The sequence below is a fragment of the Passer domesticus genome, chromosome 2 (assembly GCF_036417665.1).
Source record: "Passer domesticus isolate bPasDom1 chromosome 2, bPasDom1.hap1, whole genome shotgun sequence".
Lineage (NCBI taxonomy): Eukaryota > Metazoa > Chordata > Aves > Passeriformes > Passeridae > Passer > Passer domesticus.
Genome location: NC_087475.1, coordinates 25224386 through 25246227, shown reverse-complemented (window position 1 = coordinate 25246227; position 21842 = coordinate 25224386). Strand labels below are relative to the sequence as shown.

Below are 21842 nucleotides of genomic sequence, written 5' to 3'. Positions count from 1 at the left end.
CTGCACTAACTGCATAAGGTGAAACATAAAGATGGAGCCAGGCTTGTGGATCTCAGAGCAGCAGCTAAATAGAAAATGCAGCACCTGGCACAAAGAAAGACCACTGACTAGTTGAAATGGCAGCTGCCTCAGTGCCTGCCTGTATCTCCATCCCTGTATCTCCATCCCTTACTCTGTAAAGGTGGTTGGCCATGCCTACACTGGGAATTCTGGGAGGAGACCAACAACATTTTTCCACAGTTTGCAGTGGAGCTTATCTCTGTCTGCTGGTCACATAGTGGCAGCCATGTGCTGCCCACTGCATTTCCACCTCTTCCAATATAGAAATTGTCTTTCTTATGATCTTCACATTCTGAATTAGATAACAATGAGAACATGAGAGACCAGGGTGGATCTTTAAATGCGTATTTTGAACTCAGATAAATGCTGAGATCAGTGATGGATGGTGTGGGATACAATTAATCATTATTAAGAAAAGAAGTGGCTACATGGAAGTGTTCAGCCTGTCAGTTTCAGAGGTAAGATGGTAGAAAGAAGGAAATAATTCCCCCCCTTCATTAGTAAAAGTATAATATGAAATGGATAAAAATTGTGAATTTGTAATATTGCTGAAGTCTCTACAGCATAATTATAAACAAAAAAATAATACAAAACCAATAATACAAATACAAACTTACTTTTAACACCAACAGCTAAACAAGAAGCACATGTTCTTTGTGGAAGATATACTAACAAAACAACCTCAAAAAATTTCCCGGAAGTATAGTCTTTAAACCATTCTCTTTCTTCTGAGTGTAAGAGGAAAGTCCTTAAAAAAATGCAGAGGGAGTGTGTGGGTTTTGGCTATTTCTCTCTGGCAAACAATAAGCTTGTTGTGTTGCTTGAGGTGTTAATATCTGTGGGAGGATAAATCACTACTACTTCTCATGAACACAGGAATGCTTCTATTGTAAGACGTTTTACCCAGTCAGGCTTACTGACACCACCTTCTCTCTTCAGCTCCCACTGTAAGAGGATGATATCCAGAGCTGAATATTCTTTCTTACTTTTCAGTGTTGATTTTTAAAGGTACATTCCTTTCCAGCTTTTCATTGTCTTCAAACCAGAGAACAGAGTATAAACATTGAAAAGATTCAGAATGTTCTGAATATTTCACATATGTTAGAGAATTGCCTTTTCCCCCCTCTGGCTGTATGCAGTCAGCTGTATTTGTTATAATTGGTGTGCAGAGCACAGAAGACTTGACAGAGTGAAAGTTATAGATGGAACATGATCATTTGATGCTCTGTCAACTCCTGTCTAGCCTAAGAAAACATGTTGGATTTCATGCAGAATTGTGGCAGGATTCATTTGTCATCTCCACCCCATGAAGTACGATTTACGCTGTAGTAAATAAACATGTAAAATGGCTTGGGTAAGGGAGAAAGTCCTTGTAAAACAGTCTAAAGAGCATTGGTCAAACCTTTTTGTTATGCTTAGTGCACAGCTTTTAGACCAGTGTAACCCATGGCGTGTTTTTGCTAGAACGTTCCTCTCAGTCTTACACCACAGTGCTCATTTCCCACCATTGTTTCCTGGAAGAGGTTCAAAGTGAAGAGTGCGAGAACATGCCCGGTGTTACCTTCTGCCAAAGCTTTTGTTATCTTTGTGGGCATAGTAGCTGGCAGTGGAAGATGTTCTCGTCTTCCTATTTCCTCTAAATAATTATAGCTGTATTTTTCCAGCCTAATTTTGGACATGAACCTGTTTGAGAGATGTGATCAAAGTGTCAACAAAATCATAGGGACTTGAAATGCAGTCACATGAATCCCATGTCAAGAATTCCTTCTGTGTACCACTTTCAATAATGTATCTGGGAATCCCCACTGAAACACTGATTCCCAGGGCAGTCTCAGTACACATTGTTTTACAGTTATATTGGGATCCACCTCTTACTTCCCTCGCCTGGATGTGTTTCAGTGTCTTTGGGACCTCAGACTGGCAAGAAGGTGGGTACCAGACAGAAGTGAATGAAGATTGCTGGTAGGTCTCAACATCTGCAAACAAAATTGCCATTTGCTCTCATTTCCACATTGACAGACTACAACTTTTTCACAGATTATTTTTTGCTACCTTTGATCACTTGAGAACTGTCAACTGTCTCTGTTCAAAGCTAATACTATCCAGGCCTTTTGGCATTGCTCCTGAACTGAGGAAAGGACCTAGCCCAGGGCAATGAAAGATACATCCTGTCTAATTCTCAGCCTTTCTTTTCCCAATTAAAAAGCACATAGAAAATGAAAGAAGTTCTGGTGTCCAAAAAACCACAAAGAAACCCCCACAGCATTTCTCCTTCCCCTCTTCAGAGGCAAACCTTACTTCAGGGAAAGATTATGACCTCTTTAAAATGGGAAGGAAAAAAATTGGAAGTTGAAATCTGAAAAATTATTCCCTGGGTTATATATTCACTTTATAACAACAGGTACTCACAGTAAGAAAGACAATATCTGAAATACTATAATCACCTATAGTTATGTGAGAATTTGAGGGATTCCCTGGAGAGTTCGGGATTTCTTAGCAAGAAAGCTACTGAAGTTGTGAAGGCTGAATTGAAAAAAAAGTCTTCTGAACACAACCTGTAAGTTTGAAATAAAAAATTATATTCAGATTGCAAAGATTACGGGGATTGCTTGTGGTGCGAACCAGAGGTACATTTCCTAGACGAAGTCACTGTGACTGGGAATCACAGGTACAAACAACTGGGACAACATTTGGGAATCTGCTGAGATGAGGTGTTCTGGAGCTCCTGCAAAGTGGCACTTAAGAGAACTGACCTAAAAAATTGAGTAGGTCCTACTTGTCAAAGGGCAAGGTTGTCTTGAGAGGACATTTGTGATGAGGATCTGAAAGCAACAGCCAAGGGTGGGAACCACCACTATGAACATTGTGGCTCTTCTGTGTAGCCTTGGTACCAAAGCATTTTTGGGCATGTTCTGTACTCTCCTATTGTAATCAGAGAAATCTTGCCAACACAGGTATATTAATAACCATTTTCAAGAAGTAGTTTTCTTCTAGAAACACACAGTAGAGAGGAAATTTTTAAAGGTTTTCTTTTCATCAGGCAATTGCAGAGAATCAAGGAAAGAGAGAGGGGAAAAAATTGTAGTTGTTTGTTTGCTCTTGCAAGGCACTGAACATGACCTCTCAGGAATGTGTAGGAGAGGAAATGAAAAGCAGACGTGGGAAGCTGAAAAAGCAGTGCTTCTCCTCTATCATTAAGTATATAATAAGGTAGATTACATCAGTTGTTGTCCTAGTCTCCCTGGTGAACAGGTGTCATAGATACAGCACTGTCTAATCAAATATTAACTCATCATGTGGCAGCAGTGGAGAGAGAATGTGTAAGATCATCTACCTCCTTTCACATGTGGCCAAGTCTTCAGCACCAAGGTCCAGCAAAGGACATTCTTATCATTCCTATGGGTTCTTATGAATCTAATTTTATTTAGTTGCACAGACTTATGACAACTGATTTTTTTCCTGCTTCCTGAACAAAAATATGTTAGATACAAACATATGGATGTGGCAAACTCAGGCAAAAATTATGTTTATTTACACTGTTATGCAATGAATGCACAGGAGCTTAGTACTTACTGTCTTCAACCTTTACACAGAATAAACTCATATACAGGGGTTTTGTTTCATGTATTTCTGAGTTGTTTACAATTACAAATAAATGCCATTGCTTCTGTGAAAGGGAGATATCTTGCTGTTACTTAGACAGGAAGTCAGTTCTAAACTCCTGGACTAGGTCTGTCCCTGCTGGGTCATGGTCTCCCTAAGTGTCTGACACTCCTGAATGGTGATGAAAACTTGTTTAGTTTTTGATTATTCTATTGCACTTGCTAGACTTTTTAATGTACACAACTTTACATAGACTCTAAAGTGTTGCAGTGCTTTTAAAATGACAGCTGAATCAGATATGTGAGTATTGTACATAAGATATCAAATAACCTGAGAAAAGGTGCCTGATGAGAGTCATTTTCTATCTTCTCAGTCACCTTCCTGAAGGAGGAAAAAATCAGTAACATGGTATTCAAAGCAGTGCCTCCAAAGCAGAGTAATGGTAAGTGAAATGAGGCAAGGTTTTTTTCAGGAAATACAGCTTATCACTTACTTTCCTTTCTTTGGGCTCCAGAAAGAGTCAGTATAAAAGGAGAAACAAACACTAGGAGAGTTTATTCTGCATAACCAGGTATCCTGACATATAGACTTTTACAAGTGTCCTCTTTGATCCATCCTAGCTGTCCTTTTTCCAAGATGAGAAGCCTAAAACTCCTTCACAGAGTTTCAAGAAGGGGATTAGAAACTCCTGCTATTTAATAGAGAAAGGACTTAGTAAACTGGATGTAAATTGACCTTAAAAAAATCAGCCAGGGGAGTCTATTTTAACTGTCCAAAAAGGGAGATTTGGAGCTATTTTTTCAATAAGAATGTAGGTACAAAAAGTGTTAAGCATTAAGGCCTGACAAATTTGCATAGCTAGTTGATGGGATTGACTGGGCTACAGGACTGGAAGGCTAAAATGGTTCTAAGTACTAAGATGGTGGGGGAGTGTGGAGTGAGCAGCTTAATGGTGCTTCATTTCCGTCTGGGCCCAAACCAGCACACCATCCCAAGATGTGTTATCACTCATCAAAGAGAAATGCACAGCTCTTGTCCATATCTGTAGTTTCTTATTACCAGATACTACCCTTCTATGTTCAGGTGAGTAATAAATATAATGCATAACATATTAAATCCACAGTTTTTTAATATATATTTTACCTCTAAGGCCTATTAACCCATCATCTGTACTACTCATCACAAACATTATTGACACAAGGGTGAACCCAATCTGTAATAAGTAAGAGGTCTTGCTCATTTAATTTTAATTATTCATTGAAGGTGGCAGATGTGCCAACAGCTGGAGAGCTCTAGGTGCAAATGTGAGCTCTGGCTCAGCTCCACCTTGAAGGGAGGTACAGGTGCAGACTGTCCCCTCTCCAACCTGTTTGCTTTTGGAAAGAATCTCAGCACAAAAATTAAAAAGGGGGCAGACAATCTGGTCATGAGCTCCGGCCTGTTCATGGTGTGGGCAATCAGTTCCTTAGGACTGATGATATATTGTGAGGTCAGCTTTCTCTGTGGCTGGGATATGACCAAGGTCCTTAACTTAAAAACACCACACCTGCTCTACCCTGCAAATATAGCTGGTGTTACCCTACTCTGCTTCTGCTCAAGTCAGTGTTAGTTCATGGGAGAAAAGAGGGTGAGGCTTAAACATGTTGTGATGTATTTTAAAAGAGGCATTCAAAACAAGCACTGCTGGGCCACCTGTTGCTGATAAAGCCCTGTCAATTTATTTGAGATTAATTGAAGATGTCTCCGTGGGTGCTGTATTGTATCACCTTCAATATCTTTCAGACACCTTAATGTGACAGAGTCAGTGAGAGGAGGCAATCTTCTTGAACTCTCACTTCTGGAAAGGAGACCAGTAAAGGCTTCTCATCAGTTTCTATTGACATGAAATATTTAGTAAGCACTTGCCATTTTAACTATTGTGGGGAAAACAAAGTAGTCATCTGCCTCCTCTAGGAATTTTCATAGCTTATGAGACTAGTTGCTGTCAGGTAGCTGGAGAGCTTTTTCATTAAGTATAGCTCACAGCCTTTTTGCATTTGGTATTGAAAGCACAGGCTCCAGCCTTCTGCTACCCAGAACATGCTACATATTTTAATAACTTCCTAGAATCACTCACCTTTTGAAAGAAGCACAACACTCTGCTGCAAAGCACAGAAAGAACAGCAGTGGGTCTACAGGATTCATAATCTCTGTACAATTTGGGCAGAAGTGTAATACTCCCATTGAAAGGCACTGAGATCAGGCTCTGGTATGATCTTAGTGAACTTGTTATCCTTACTTTTATGTCATCCTCAGCATGTGCTGTGACTTGATCTAGATTTAAATTTTTTTAAATAGCCATGTTATTGGTGGGTCATAGAAGGTTTGTTACAGAAGAAAAGAAGCACAGAATAGAAATAGTCTCTTGTTTTTGTAAGAAGTAAAGGCTCATTACCAACAGAGAGATTCTACGCCAATAAACTTGTACTGATGGGACAGGTTTAAGCACTTAATCCTTTTTCTGCTCCTGTTATAACAATTCCTAGAATATGGCAATGCTAACAGGATGTTTTTCGTAGAGATTAAAAAGGATTATTCATTTTAGTGACTCATCTCTAGCCAGTCCATTGTTGAAAGCTCTGGTTGATTGTACCAACAGTGTGTTTTCCTAATGAAATGAAAGCAAACTGAAGAGACCTGGTCCTTTTCAGCCACCATCTATTCTGACCTTTGTTTGCTGTCTGTTATCAGTATAACAGTTAAAATTCCAGCAAAGTCTAGTTCTCTTCAGTGTGTCCCATGTGTTAGCCCAAATATCTGTCTCCTGCTGTCCTCTAGCCCTACAGGCTATTCAGAGACAAACATCACCACAACATGTAATGTCCACTCTGTTTTGTTTCAGAGTGCTGTAACCTCTGTGTGTCAGTATTAGGGACACTTACTCATCTGGTCCTGCTTAGAAATTCTGGGAACAATAGGTCTGAGAAAACTTTCTGCAACAAAAGAAATTATCTTTTGACCAGGTAAAAGGTACAGCTGGGTGGATGCACAAGAGCAAGTAAAATGCCTCGCAAAAAAGACGCAAAAATATATTGCTTTTTTACAGAACGGCAGGAATTGTGCTGCTGAGTAAGGCTCTCAACTCTCATCTTCCTCTCCTATATATAGACAAAGTCTGTCTCTTTTATAAGGGCAAATTATAAACTCCTGGTAGAATTAATTTTGTGTCCTTTTAATCTGCTTGAAAAATATTTAAATAGTGAGAACAAACAACAAAAGCCTTTATTTAAAAAATACAGCCAAGCTTGGAATATGCCTTTTAACATTAACTTTCCTGGTACAATTGAAGAACTTCTTACTTTATCTCCAGGGGGTTATCTGCAAAAAGCCTCTCACTAAATTTTTTTTTCATATGTGGGAAAGTGATTTTCTTTCTAAGAACTACTTTTAATCTTTCAATTTTTTACATCTTCTTCTGGCTTTTTACTTACTACTTTATGGTCAAGAATTACCAGAAGTCTTTTGAAGTATAACAAATGCATATATTCAAGATAGATTTGGGGTTATGTTCTATAAATAATTACTTTTACCCAGTGACAAAAGTAATTTTCTTGCATTATAGACAAACTGGACTTCAATTAAACATCATGAAGCAAAAATTTCCTGGAAGAATGATTTTCCTGTGAAATAGGAAATATATATTCTCCTGACATCATTGACATGACATGTACTGCCATCTGGGTGTTCTGAGAAAGCACCTGGCTTGCTTCCTTACCTGCTGCTCTCATCCTTTCCCAGTGGCCACATCAAAATGCCCTACAAATGCAAAGATGTCATCAAATGTCAGCCCTTCAACCTTACCTATTGCCATTTGCTCCAGGCTTTTGCAATTAAATTGCTCATCCCCATTTCTTGTGGGCAGAGGAGTTGAAGCAAAGATGCCCAGGAACCATGGGCTGGGAGTAGAGCTGGAGCCCAAATCCTTCACACAGCACCTACTCCGAGGCCACATCCACAGGCACTGCTGTCTTTGTATCCACAGCTCCTGCCAGTTGCTGCCAGTACTTTACAGCTGTATAAAACCATTACTTCTGAAATCTTCACAGAATCACAGAATGGTGGGGTTGGAAGGGACCTCTGGAGATCACCAGTGCTCCTCCTAGAGCAGACTCACTGAGAGCAGGTTGTCCAGGATTGTGTCCAGGTGGGTTTTGAATGTCTCCAGAGAAGAAGAACCCACAACCTCTTGAGCAGCCTGTTAAAGCACCTTAAGAGACCATACGATAATACTACATTTATAGAATATTTTTATATAGAATATTGTAATATTTACTTACCCCAAATCAATCTTACCTGTGATATTAAATTCACTTTTTCTGCTCCACTTTCTTTCTCTGTGCCTAGGTAATTGAAGTGCCTAATCTGACATGTTATTAGATATGTGTCTATGTGTAGGTCACTAAGTGTACATTAGGAATGCAGTGACATTTGTCATTCAAACTATGACATTGACCAAGCCACTGTGAGTGTTAATGATTTTACAACTGTCTGCACTTTGTTATGTCTCACGTTGACATATTGCCAAATAATGATTTTTTAAAAATTTTATTTTATTTTTTAAATAAATAAAAAATGCCCTCTTCTTTCCAGGTTGGTATCCTCTTACATGGTATTATAGTCCTTAGATACTTTCAGAGGAATGTGAAGATACATTGAGTAAGAAACAGAAAAAGAGGTTAAATTGCAATCAACTCCCTGTCCTATGTTTTTTTTTTTTGTGGCAGATGGCTGCGGTTCCTATTACACTGTTCAGTCTTCCAGGGACTGGAAAGAAGGCATTTCATTGCCCTCAGGAACTCAAGGAGGTTTGTATTATAATGAAAGAGTAAGAAGTTGTTTCAATTAGTGCAGTTGCCAGGAAACTCACAATATATGTTATATCTTTATCATGAATCTGCTTTCTTCTTACCATAGGTTAAAGCAAGAATGGTAAACTTATTAAAAATAAATATAATTTAGTAATGTACGATGGAGAGAACAAGCAGGATTTTTCTAGAACTTAGACATAAATTGTCCGTTGACTACTGTTGATGCTTAATCTCCTCTTCATTCTGTGAACATGAGGATATGAGGCCAGCTGGGGTTTACGAGGCGCTTCCAAAGCATCGTTATTCCAGCTAGAAATGCTATCCGCTGCGAAGTCAAATCCCCACAGTGGAGGGAGGCTGCTGAGTCTTTGCACTCTGCCAGAGCACAGGCGCTACCCTGATTGAGTGTAGCCCAACTGGAGCCACAGCTATGACAGGACACTGAGCAGAGACGTGGCAGCCTGGAAACTCTGTCCCTGGTCATTATGTTCATTGCTGCTATAAAAAGACTTCAGCAATTATAAATTTTGTCAGAACATTCTAATACGGATGGAAGGAGAAGGTCACTTTGAAAATAGCTCATATTTATTTGTCTGTCAATGCTCATAAGAAATTATACACATGCACCAGATGCTAGACTGGCTGTGCCCTTTGTTCATAACTCTGGCAATTAAAACAAAACCAAGAATGTCCAAGTGGTATAGTTTTAATAATCCCAAAGATTAGCGACTAATCCCAAACCATAATGAATTTTCCATCAGCATGACTGGTAGGTCACCGTCACTATAAATCTAGTCTAATAAAGTTTGTTACCCAGAGGAATGCTCATGGAGTGGAGAAGAAGAGAACAGAAGCCAGGGTCAGTGATGGAAAAAGTAAAAATAATAAAACATTGCCTGGAAGGTACTGTATTAACAATCAGTAGATAACAAAGCACTCAACTCTACTAATACTCATATACTCCAAAAGGAAAATACCTTTAAGGAGGTAAACACCCATCATCTTTTCCATTTACATAGCTTTCTGTTCCATTTAATCCAAATAATACCAAGTCTTTGTGTCATTAGTAGAGTCCTTGGTTTTATCATGAGTGTTCTTTGAATGATTGCTAGGCGTGTTGGGTGAAGAGACTGGAACTTGTGCTCAAATAACTTAATTCTGGACGAAATGGTTCCAAGTCAGTAATGCTCTACAGAGACAAAGATGTGTGAGGAGAGACACATCCTTGGCAAAATGGGAAAAAACTGCTCTGTTCACAGCATGCCTTTGCTGAGTATGTCATAGAAATATTACCAGCGTACCATGAAGTTCCAAAAACTCAGTCCTAAACTGCTCTTTGCCACCCACAGACACCTGAGGCCATGGCCTATGGAAGTATGAAGTTCTGGTGCAGATTAAATATCTTAAAACTGTGAACCAGAAGCCAGTTTAGGTGGCAGGGAAGTACTTGGGATTACCTTAAACTCAGTTGTGACTAAACACTGACATGACACCATGACCTGAGGGAATTTCTGAAGTGGTATCAAAAACATACCCATGTGAACAAACATTTGACACTGACTCCTCAATGCTGCAGCCTGGATGGGTGGACAACCAAAGCAGTAATGACCCAGTTGGATGGTCAGGCTCAGAGTCTCAGGGTCAGGGGATCATTTTTCTGCCTGGAACATGCTGCAGGGGAGCTACCATTGAGCCTATCCCAGGACCTGTCCTGTTTCAGTTACCTGGAAGAGGCTGCAGAGCACACTCTCACCCAATAATACAAATTGCTGGTTGCTAGCCAATACTCTCCATGGAAGGACTGTCTTTCTGAGTCTCCCAGACAGGCTGGAGGACAGCTCTGGGGAAGGGGCTCTGGGGCAGGAGTTGGTAGCAGAGACAGGCAGCAGCATCTCAGCTGCAACAGCAGGAGCACAATGAGGAGCTGGGGCAGGAGCCCGTGCCCAGCACTCGTTGTCAGAGCCCCTCTGGGCAGCACCAGTTTGGGGCCCCAGAGCAGAAAGGCGCCGGGAGCCGGAGCGAGCTCAGCCTGCAGCGCCCAGGGCTGGAGCCTGGCCTGTGAGCAGAGGCTGGGGCTGAGCCTGGGCAGAGACAGCTTTGGGGGCACCTCACAGACACCCTGAGCCCGTGGGGAGGGGAGGGACAGGAGGCAGCCGAGCTCTGGCAGAGGAACTGAAGGGCTCAGGGTGGGCACTGAAACATTTCCATGAGGAGAGGCAGGTCCTGCACAGGGAGGCTGGGCAGGCTCCATCCTTGGGGGATTATGAAACCTGGCTGGGGGAAAGCCCTCAGCAACCTGGTCTGACCTCACTGCTGGCCCTCCTGTGGTCCCTTCCAACACAAATTACTTCATGATTTCTTTATTCTAATCAACGATATTAGATGTAGCACCATGAAGAGTGTTATTCCAGTTGCGATGCAATTCCCATCAAAATATGCACTGGTGATAAATCCTGGCTGGAGACAGTCACCTCAACGCCCTGTGTCTTGACCACTGACATAAATCAACCTACACTTTGTTGACTCAAAAGCATTTAAATATAGCAGTCATTTTTGTCCATTTTTTACTCAGATTGGCAGATTTGTCAACAGTATATTTCACAGTTTTTTCTCCAATATAGGACCAGATTAAGACTTCCCTTTTTTTCTGTTACTGTTGAACTGCAGCTCATTACCAATATCCTGTTATGGACCTGAGCCTTGGAGAGGTTTGTCTTTTGTTTTTTTTTCCCAATTTGTTCTTTTTTTGAAAAGCTCTGTTAAAATTTTGAATTCTAGTGGTCATTCATTGATGACTGGTGACTTATTCCTTCAGTTTTTTGTTTCTCTCCTTCCTTTTTAAAGTTAAAACCTATGATAACTGACTTTTAATTTCTTTTTTTCTTCTCAGATTCTAAATCTTTGTTTTGAGGAATTAATTATTTCTCTGCATCTTTTTCTTTATAATCCATTGCATTTCTTACGGTTTCTCCATCACAGTGCTTTATTTAGCATTCAACAACTAGTTCTTAAGCATTTCCTCATGTGCTTTTTAAAAGCATTTCTTGCTCTAGATATACATTCCAGTCTAAAATGTTGCCAATTAGTTTAAACATTAAAAAAATTACTATTTGAAACTTGATAAAATGTAACACCGATTAGTAGCAGTACTGTGGTCAAATATATTTAACCCAATCATGATCATTGATAGGCAAACATAAATATTCTAAATCTGCAGTGAAGATTTGCTTGTCCAGCAAAATAAGCTCTAACATGGCAACTCTCTTATTGTCATGTTTTATGAATATTTTAGGGTCTTTGTAGTTATCTTAACTAGATCTTCTTCCAAACTTAATCACTAGCATATTTTCAGACTCCCATGAAAAGCATCTAATGTCATTTATTTTTTGCCACCACCTAAAAAAGTCAGGCTCCTTCTGTAAAAATTCCTAAATCTATTTCCTAATACAAATAAATAATACAAATAAAACATAGACAAGGTGAACTCCAGAGATCCCTTCCAACCTCAGCATGGTATTTGTACATGTGATTTCTCCTGCTGTACCTTCAGTATGTTCTTCTGTGCTCACTTCCAATTTTTTAACATCTACCCCATTGTTTTTTATATGCTTCTCATTGAATACATTATGAATGGGATACAAAAGCTTGTAGACTTCAAGGACCATAGAATCTGGACAGCATCACAGAAATGGGATTCAGGCTCAGAAGCAATATCTGATGTCTTAGCAGTGGGATCTATAGGCTCTCTGCTCTATGTCACAATGCTGGTGCCACAGCCTTTCTGGACCCATAATTGCCAAGACACCTTCCGTGTTAGCTAGCAAAGCTCTGATTTCTGGTTGGCCAGGACCATGGCAAGAGTAATTCAAACACACCCAGGAATGCAGAACAAACCTGACTCTGAAAAATGAAAATATTCCATGAAGACCTTCAAGGTTTATCTCACCCTTCTAGCATCCCCTTGGTTTGAACAGTGATGTTGCACAATTTGTAATCCTTCCTGATTTTCTTTTTCTTACAGAACTTGGGTCCAGGCTGCAAAACCCAGGACTTCTTCCCTCACCAACGTTCTAGGAAAAACACTGAGAGACAGTAGCCATTTTTCCTGTATGGAGACATGCTGTGCTCTGTTAGCCCAGGATGTCTCTGCCACACACCTGAGCCATCCCTTTCCCACCAGAGTATCAAAAGTCCTTACTAGTGTCCATCTTCACCTTGAAAAAGAGAGAATCTACAAAACAGAGCTACCTGCCTTGAATTACTTTGAACACTTGTGAATCCAGCCAATTGGGAAGGATAACTAATGAAATTTATGAAAAAACAATGTATTTAATGATTTTTATGAAATTTATGTATTTAATGAAATAAATCAACCTTGGTAGAAAATGGTCCTAGGTAATAAAATCTGATTAGAAGAGACAGGATGGTCATGCCCAATACAAACCCACATTAAAATTATCTGGACTGTTCCCTGTGGCTTCTTTGAGAGATACTGGAATGATTGCAGCAGAAACCAGATCTCCATGTCACAGTGAAAAACTGTAGCTATGTGTAGAAAGAAGTAATTTAAAACCAAAGATAGTAATCTTTGAACATGACTATATGATGTTAGAACATGACTATTACCATGTAGTGAGCCCAAAATTGCTTCATATTCACAGTGTGGGCTGAAGGCCAGCTGGGGAAGTGGGGATGCTTAGGCTTAGATTAACTCTGAGTTTACTCTTCACACCAAACCAGTTCTACTTGAATGGCAGTCTTTAGTCCCAGCCCAGGAAACAGGCTGGAAGTGTGCAAGAACCACATGAATGAGGCTGCTCTTTAGATCAGTTAATAGGCTGGTTAGAAATACCTCATTGACATCATGTAGTCATTGTCACTTCTGCTACCCTTAGCTGGGGAAATAAAGCATTGGGAGTGATTTTTTCAAGGTACTTTGCTGCAGGCCAGCTGAAGCCAATTCAGTTACAGGCAGGCTGGGGTGATGTGCTGCTGTGGCTGGAGCCCAGGCGTGCAGTCAAAAAGCCTTTGTCAAGCCCTTGGCTCTGATGGGGAGTGAGGAGCAAGCAGGTTATTTCTGAACTTGAGCAGCTAGCCTGAGTTTGTTAGATCCCTTCTACGTGCAGCCTGGGCACTCCTGAAACGTCTGTCACAGGACATAAACATTTATGATTTCCTTAATGCCAAATCCTTGGGCTCAGAACCAGTTAAGGTTAAATGAATACCTGCTATTCTTCACTATTGCAGCTTAAACCGAAATCAGTGTGCTTAGCTATTCAGTAGTTTGTTGCTTCATGCTTTTAATGAGTGTGGGACTATCATGCCTGTCTTACTGGTTCACAACATTTTGCAGACAGTTCCCAGTGTGACAGAGTGCACAGGGACACCCACTTTTACAGAAGTGCCACTGGGTGACTTCTGTTGAAGTGAACAAAAAAATCCCTTCACAAAGCAAAAAAAACCCAAAAACCAAACAAACCCCCCCCCAAAAAAAACCCAAAAAAACAAAAAAAAACCAAAAAACCCCCACCCTTTACAAAGCAAGAAAACAAAAAAGAAAAAAAAAAGGGAGGGCTGGATGAGCTCCCATCATCTGTCTGATTCTTAGACTTTGGATGTAGCTCTCTGCTGCACATGCTTCTCTTTCTCACTCAGTCCTTTGTTCTGGTTTCACTCCTCTGCATCACTTCTCACTTCTACAATACACAAACATGTCACACAGGTCCCCTGTAAGTTAGTTATATGAAGTTATGTGACTGATTAAAACAATAAGCAACAGCCTTTTTTTGGAATAGAGATTATAGTTTTTCTTCTCATGGGTCTTGAGACTTTGCTAAGGAAATAACTTTGCTTAATAGAAGAGTTTTGCAGCCAGTTTCAAATAAAGAAAAACTCTCAAGATATTTGTAAGATCTTAACAAGCCCTCTTTGCCTTTCTGTTTGCATTGGTATATTCACACACACAGAATTATCAGTGAGAGGTTGTTTGGTTTGGGTTTTTTTAAACTTTTTGCCGGAATTCTTTTCTTCCTGACTTGTTTGATACTGAGACAAACTTCAGTAGTTTGTCAGTGTTTTTACCCACAGTAAATATCATCTATTTTTCTTTTCTAAAAGTCTTTAGACTGTAACCCTACCCTTCAGAGCACCCTTCACATCACTCTCCCAAGGAGGACAAGTCAGGTTGCAGAGCTCACCAGATTAACCAGACATAAAACACGACTGCAACAGATCACAATCACAATGAATAAACACCCTTGAGAAGCAAGAGTTCTATTTTAGTGGAACAACAACAAATTAGCTTGTTATGAATAACAAGTACAATAACTTCACAAGTGAAGCTGCCATTCTGTTCTGCTGACTATACAAGACACAAAGGCACAAGGTGAAAGTGCCAAATTCTAGGAAAGGGAATAAAATTCATGCCTTCATACCAGGGCTGATTAGAAATAACAACTATTGCATCTCAATTTCCATTCATTTTCCTGCTATTGCTCAGCTAAAGGTCCTTTCCACTGATGACAATTTTGTAAGATAAATCTTGCAGGTGATGAAATACCTTCAAAATGCCCATAGAACTCTGCACAGTACTAAGAGGAGGAACCTATTCAAGGATGATATTTTTAGGTCTTTTCCAACCAAAATGATTCTGTACTTCTGTAAGACATTGAAAATTATAATCTTGCAAACACACCAATGATCTCTTTTATTTCAAATGAGAGCTGTGATATGATTTATTTTTTTTCATGTGCATATGCATCTGCAAGGTTAAGTCTAAAGCAGGGAACTTCTTGAATGATTTAAAAAAGAAAAAGGGAAAAAAGTCTGAAAGAAGAGAGGAAGTGAAGCCTTTCTAGGCTTTACTGACAATATGTCTTTCTACTTCAACTATGTATATGAGTTAGTGGTTTTAAAAGTAAATATATATTGGAAAGGAAATCAGAGTTGCAAAACCATGTAATAAAAAAGTAAGAAAAAATAATTTTTTTATTAGGTGAGGCAGAATAGTGAGGGAAGTGCAGCCTAGTGCTGAGAAAAAGCCAGAAGGCAAGACAACAGCAAAACTTTGTCTCTGCTGATTTTAGGGTGGGCAGGTGAGGCGACAGGTTTTGAAACTAAGATGTAACAGCTGCTACATGAAAAATCCTAAGCAAAGACACATGCAAGACAGTGGTCAACAACGTATTCATCCCCCAATTCCTCCCACTGTGATTTACTTCAGTCAGCTTAGTTCAGAAAAATCTAATATTTGGCCTGATTTTGGGTGGGACATTAATGTAGTAAAAGTGAAAGATGGAAAGATTATATAGTGAAACCTTTGCATCAACAGCAAAATATCTGTCTAGGGGCCAGACCTCACCACAATTACTGCATCTGTGGGCCTTGACCCCAGCTTAGTCAATGAGACTGAGACCATGCCCTGATACCATTACCCACCAATGCAGATCTTGTTCATTCTTGAAGGACCTATTTGAACCACACCACAGAAACTGGGAGGACTAAGGTTTTCTGAGATATGATCAAAAGGAAGGGTAAGAAAAAGCTCATTTAAGCAGCAGCATGTCATGGTCAAGGCAGGAAATATGCAGAGACATCAGGGAAAGCAATTAGATCCACAGGAATACAGTAAAGATGACCTTGGCATTTGAGATTAAATTGAGGGACAGAGAGCATCTCACCCAAAAGTGGTAGCTGGGAGTGTCAGTTTGAGTCTAAGATGCCCAAACTGTGGTTATGTTGTGTGGGTGTCACCCATGGGCCACTAGTCTAAGCTCCCACTGCTGTCAACAGAGGTTTAGTCAATGAGATCCAGAGAGACATACAGCAGACACATTGCTTGGGGCATGATTCTGCAGTCTAAATATAGACATCTAATGCCAACAGAGAGGTCCTAGGCTGTGCCATCTGGCCTACAGCTGCCTCTCCTGACACCAGCAGGACAAACAGGTCTGTGTTATATCTGCCAGATAACTGCATGCACCTGAAAAGGATGCTGGGCACTTTTGTCCAAGGCTACATATGAAGTAGCTGAATTGAGTCTTAGTTTGAGTCTTTAGTCTTGAGACTGTTTTAGAATGAGCCTCTAGGATGCTCTCATGGGTCTTCTAAATGTAGGTGTTATTTTCCACATAGATGCCAGGTTATATTTCCCATATGGGTGCTAGTTGCAAGTTAGAGAGTATCACTTCCCTCGCAGGTGCACCTATAAACAGGCTCCTAGTGAAGGTGAGCCCTGTAATCTGAAGATGGTGCTTGAGCTGATCCTAGGGCATAACTGCTGGTTCTCTCTGACATTTTTTTTTTTAATTAGCTATAAAGGGAGGAAAGCCTGGGTAAATTTCACTTTAATATCTGACTTCTAAATCTAAAACCACATGAAGCAAAACCCACAGTAGGGTACTAGTTCCAGAAGAAGAATTGACAAAATTTAGGTATGATCAAGAGAAGAAAAACGAATTTTCTCTGGAATTCTTGGTGCAACTTTATCCGAATGATTTCATACTGGTATGAACACTTTAATTCCAGGATCATTTTCCAATTTTGATTGTGAGGAGACTGGTGAAAACCAGTTCCAGGGTAGTGTGCCTTTGTGACATAACTGACAACATTTCACTCCAGAGACAAAAGCCTGGGGACAGAAGAAGAGAAAGGAGAGAAGGGCTGGAGGTAAGTCAAGTCATGGACAATTGTAGTAAAAGGAAGCACTCATTTAAGTCCCTTCCGATTGTCTAATAGTGATGATAAAACATTGGCTCCATTTATTTTGTTTTTAAATGGTTTGTGTTTTTATACTTGCTTTTTATTTCATTGTGAGCCTTTTGTTAGCTACAAATTGCTTCAATATGTCTTTGAACTGCCTGTTTGAACACACAGTATAATTCTCTTCCATTTTCAAGAGTAAAATATCACAAGCTCTTAAAAATGTTTAGAAACAGCTCCCCACTCATAAAACTTTAAAATATTTGCAAGTGCCTGGAGTAGGAATGCTGTTGGTTTGAAAGATGTTTGGTCTATTTCAAAACCAGTTGGATGTTTCATTTAAAATGAAATTATGTAAAAATGATTTGTCGGCTTAAAGCAATTTTAATTTAAGGTGTCCCTTGAAATTGCTTTCATCCTCAAAACTTCTTATTTTTTGCTACCCTTATCCTTATATTATCCTTATATATACAAGGATAATATAAGTATATCCTTTTATTTTTTCAGCCTTCAATCCTGCAACCACTTGTGCATGACAGGACAATTGTCATTATTTAATTGACTCCAGTGGAACAATACTAAAGAATCATGCTAGGCTGGACAGTTTTTGCAGAAGCAGGGTGTGGACAGAGCATTCCCACTTCCCACTTGAGGGACCTAGCCTCACTTGCTTGCATGATATGTAGGAACCATAGTAGAAAGTTTCTTTACAGGAAAGTATAAAGCTCTTAGCAGCAGATTTTACTGTGAATGTTCTGAACAGACTTTTAAATTTTCTTCCTATTAAAATGTCTGTCACACTCAGTAGCCAGTTATGCTCCCAGTGATGTAGCCTTTCTTCTGAAGACAGCAGGGATTGTGATCAGATGAGAATGTATGTTACAAATATGCTTCAAGTCTGGAATGATGCTCAAACAGGGAATAGTTTATCAAGTTTATCAAGTTTGTCAAGTTTATCATAATGCCCAACTATGCAAGAGGCTTTTGTGAAATGCATTATAAAGGAAGCAGAGAATACAATCTCTCAATTTTTAGTTTGCTGTGCCTTGTTTTGTGAGCCCCTTAACTTTGCAACTTCAAAATAAAATTGCTTTGTACAGGCTTTTTATTGTTTCCTGTCTTTTTAATATTTCATTTTGTCAACACAAAGCTAATAAAATTATTTTCTCATAGGAAATGTCTGAATCACAGTCTTCAATGTGGAAACATGGGAAGCCTAAGTCACCTTTACCAAGGAATCCCTTCTGTGGAAAGTCTGGAAACTTTACAGTGTTATTTGCTATACTGGCTGAGGTATTTTTGTTCCATTAAAAACAGATGCTCTTCCTGAGTATTAAGACAGATTAATTTCACAGATACAATGGGATCCCATTATAACAATCTGGTTTTGTTTCTAATCAAAACAATTTCATCATATGCATGACGCCTGGCTATAATATAACTGTTTTGATGTGCAAATGGAAATCTGGAATTCTGACTTTCTTACAGTGTATGTAAATGGTGGCTATATTTGTAGACTCTAAAAGTGGATTCAACTGTACAAATGAAATGTTTGAATACATACCATCTGTGTTAAACATATGTTCTTTTAAGGCCTGAATTTGCCACTACCATTATTTCTTTAAGATTATTTCAGTGCACTTTGAACTGACTGGGCATCTCAGAATCCAAGATTAATTGGCATCTGTCTTGTTAAATCTTGACGCATATTAATAGCAAGTTGCTCTGCAATTAACAACAACAACAAAAAAGGGTTTGATTGGTTGTGAGATAAGGCACTTCTGAATGCTGTGAGGAGTACTTACTGTGGCCCTGGCGTGGAGCCAGTCATGCACAAATTTGAGCTTCAGAAGTGACAAGGCAGGACCCTGGGAGCATGAGCACAAAAGGCGAACAAGGAACAGCAAGCAGCCTGTGGTATTGTTGTCACATCTGGTCCCAGAGATGGGAGTGAATGGAGGGCTGCTTGTAAACAGCTGAGCTGTGGCACAGCTCTCCTGATGCCTTTCCAAGCGAGGTATGTTTTCAGTGAGTAGAGGCTTAGTTACGGAATTTAATGCTCTTTCAAGAACATCTGTGGCTTGTTTTTCTAATTAGAAGGGCAGTCCACAAACAAACTGCTTTCTATGCTGGGAGAAGAAATGACATCTTAGAAAGAAGCTCAAGGCTTTTGAAGATGCAACAACTCACAAGGGGGAAAAATAATCAAGCAGCTATGTTTTTCAGAAGTCACATCACTTTTCGATAGTGTTATGCCACTGAGCCCTGACAATAACATGTGTGTCTTAATATGAAATGTCACTGGGTCCTCAATTTATTATACTTCATCATAATCGATAGCCCAAGCCTTTCCAGCATTGGATTTTATCTTGTTGTTTGATTTATATGTGCTGACTCTAAAGCCTTAGAAAACAGTCTGAAAAACTGAGTTGAAATCAGTGATGTTGCACAAGGGTGTATAGTGATGCCCTGCAGCTCAGGTTGCAGGAAAGGAATACAATTTTATAACACTGAAAACTGCTTTTTGAATTTGCTGCCATGAAATGTCAAACTAACATGCTCAAAATTTTCATTTTCATAAATGCACCTGCTGGTACATGACTGGAAAGTGTGAATTTCCAGAAGGCTGGGTTGAATCACTGTGCAGTGTCTGGTCAGCACTGCCCCAACTCACAAGGTGTTGAGCCTAATGGGTAAATAAGGAACTCTGTACCTAGTCTATGGAAATGAATTAAGGAAAGGAAAGCTGATCGTAACAACAACAAAAGATTTCTTTTTCTTTTTCATGTCAAGTGATTTAAAAAGTTTTCATTGTTTTGGCAGCCTACTCATCTTCTCAGGCTTTCCCCCGATGCTTCTTTAAGGCTTTTGGCAGCCCATCTCTTAGTGATTCCTTACTCAACAGAAAACTTAATCTCAATCCCCCTGCCATGATATGTATATTGGATAAAGTAGATAAATTGGATAAAATAGACAACTTCAATAAAAAATAAACACTTCTATAGCTTTACGTATCTTGTGAACAGTCATTATGAATAAATGCCATATATATGCATGTGTGTATGTATTTGTTTACATAATGAATAATAAGTAATATTAAAATATCTCAGTCCTCTGAAAGCAGTGGGAGAATATGTAACAGGAAAGAATTACTATTGGTTAACTAGAATCATGTTAGAGAACATTTAAACAAACCAGACATCCTGAAGTCCATGGGCCTGAGAGATTGTATACACAAGTGCTGAAGGAGCTAGCTGATGTCACTATGAAGCCACTCTTGATTATGTTTGCAAAGTAATGAAATGTTCAAGAAGGGAAAGAAGGAGGATCTGTGGGTCTGTAGATTGATCAGCCTTAGCTCAATCCCTAGGTAGGTGGTGTAGCAACTGATCCTGAAAACCTCTTCCAGACACGCAAAAGAGAAAAAGGTGATCAGGATTGGCCAACAGAGATTTACAAATGGAGAATCATGTTTAATCAACCTGACAGTCTTCTTCCATGAGGGGATTAGTTTGATGCATGAGGGCAAATTAGAGAATGTTGTTTAACTTGACCTTGGTAAGGCTTTTGATGCCGTGCATCACAACATCCTCATAGACAAGCTGACAACATGCTCATTAGATCGTACACAGTGAGGCACATCAAAAAGTGGCAGAATGGTCAGATCCAGAGCATTGCAGCCATTATGATAAAGCCCAGTTTGAGGCAAATCACTTGAAATTTATTCCAGGAGTTAATAGTGAGACCAATAACATTCAACTAATGACCCCCACTAGTGACTGTGGAGCAGAGTGCTCCCATAGTGAGATTGCAAAGAACAAAAGACTGGGAAGAGTGGTGGGTATGCCACATGGTGTGCTTACATTAAGAGGAACCTAGATAGGCTGGAGAACTGGGCAAAGGCTAATTGTGTTGTTCAACAAAGGAAATGCCAAGTCCCAGATGTGCAGACAAATAACACTGAGTATCAGTATGTGCTGGGGGCACCAAGCTGGAAAACAGGTCTGCAGAAAACTATGCGAGGATCAGCAAGCTGAATATGATCCAAAAATGTGCCTTTGTGGAGAAGGCCAACAGGACAGCATTAGCTGCCCTCAGGTTGATAGAAATGGCCCTCCCTCTCATGATTGATAGGGAAATACCTAAAGTACTGGGTCCAGTTCTGAGCTTTCCAGTACAGGAGACACAGAGACACTGGAAGTGTCCAGGTAACAGTCACAAAGCTGAAGAAAAGAGTGGAGCATCTCTACTATAAGGAAAGGCTGAGGGAGCTGAGACTGTTCCGACTGGAGAAGACAAAGATGAGAGGGATTTTATCAGAGAGTATAAATGCACATGGACAAGAGGGAGACAAGATCTTTTCAGCAGTGCTTAGGGATAGAACAAGAGGCAATGGGTACAAATTAAAAAAAAAAAAAAAATCAATCTGAAGGAAAAAACTGCAAGAGTGGTCTAACACTGGCATGGGGTGCTCAGAGAGGTGGTGGAGTTTCCATCCATGGAATCATGTAAAATCAGGTTAGGGTCCTGGGCAACCAGATCTGCCTTATGTTGTTTGAGAAGTGGGAATGGAGTAGATGAACTGAAGAACTGCCTTCCAACCTGAACCATTCTGTGATATTCCACAGAAGA

At 39.8% G+C, this 21842-nt stretch overlaps 3 long non-coding RNA genes across 4 annotated transcripts; 2 read left to right on the top strand and 1 right to left on the bottom strand.

Annotated features, from left to right (window-relative positions):
- Positions 1-5414: 5414 nt before the first annotated feature.
- LOC135295267 (uncharacterized) lies at positions 5415-12177 on the bottom strand. 2 transcript variants are annotated; one of them, XR_010357306.1, is made up of 4 exons: positions 12055-12177; positions 7418-7458; positions 5780-5976; positions 5415-5500 (listed from the first exon to the last, which is right to left on the bottom strand). It is a non-coding gene; the product is annotated as an uncharacterized LOC135295267 (long non-coding RNA). The 2 variants fall into 2 exon arrangements; XR_010357305.1 differs by lacking the exon at positions 12055-12177 and adding an exon at positions 7996-8053.
- Positions 12178-12198: 21 nt separating this feature from the next.
- Positions 12199-12896, top strand: LOC135295266 (uncharacterized). Its single transcript, XR_010357304.1, has 2 exons — positions 12199-12445; positions 12532-12896. It is a non-coding gene; the product is annotated as an uncharacterized LOC135295266 (long non-coding RNA).
- Positions 12897-15992: 3096 nt separating this feature from the next.
- On the top strand, positions 15993-18540 carry LOC135295265 (uncharacterized). The gene is made up of 3 exons (XR_010357303.1): positions 15993-16042; positions 17037-17177; positions 18384-18540. It is a non-coding gene; the product is annotated as an uncharacterized LOC135295265 (long non-coding RNA).
- Positions 18541-21842: the final 3302 nt, after the last annotated feature.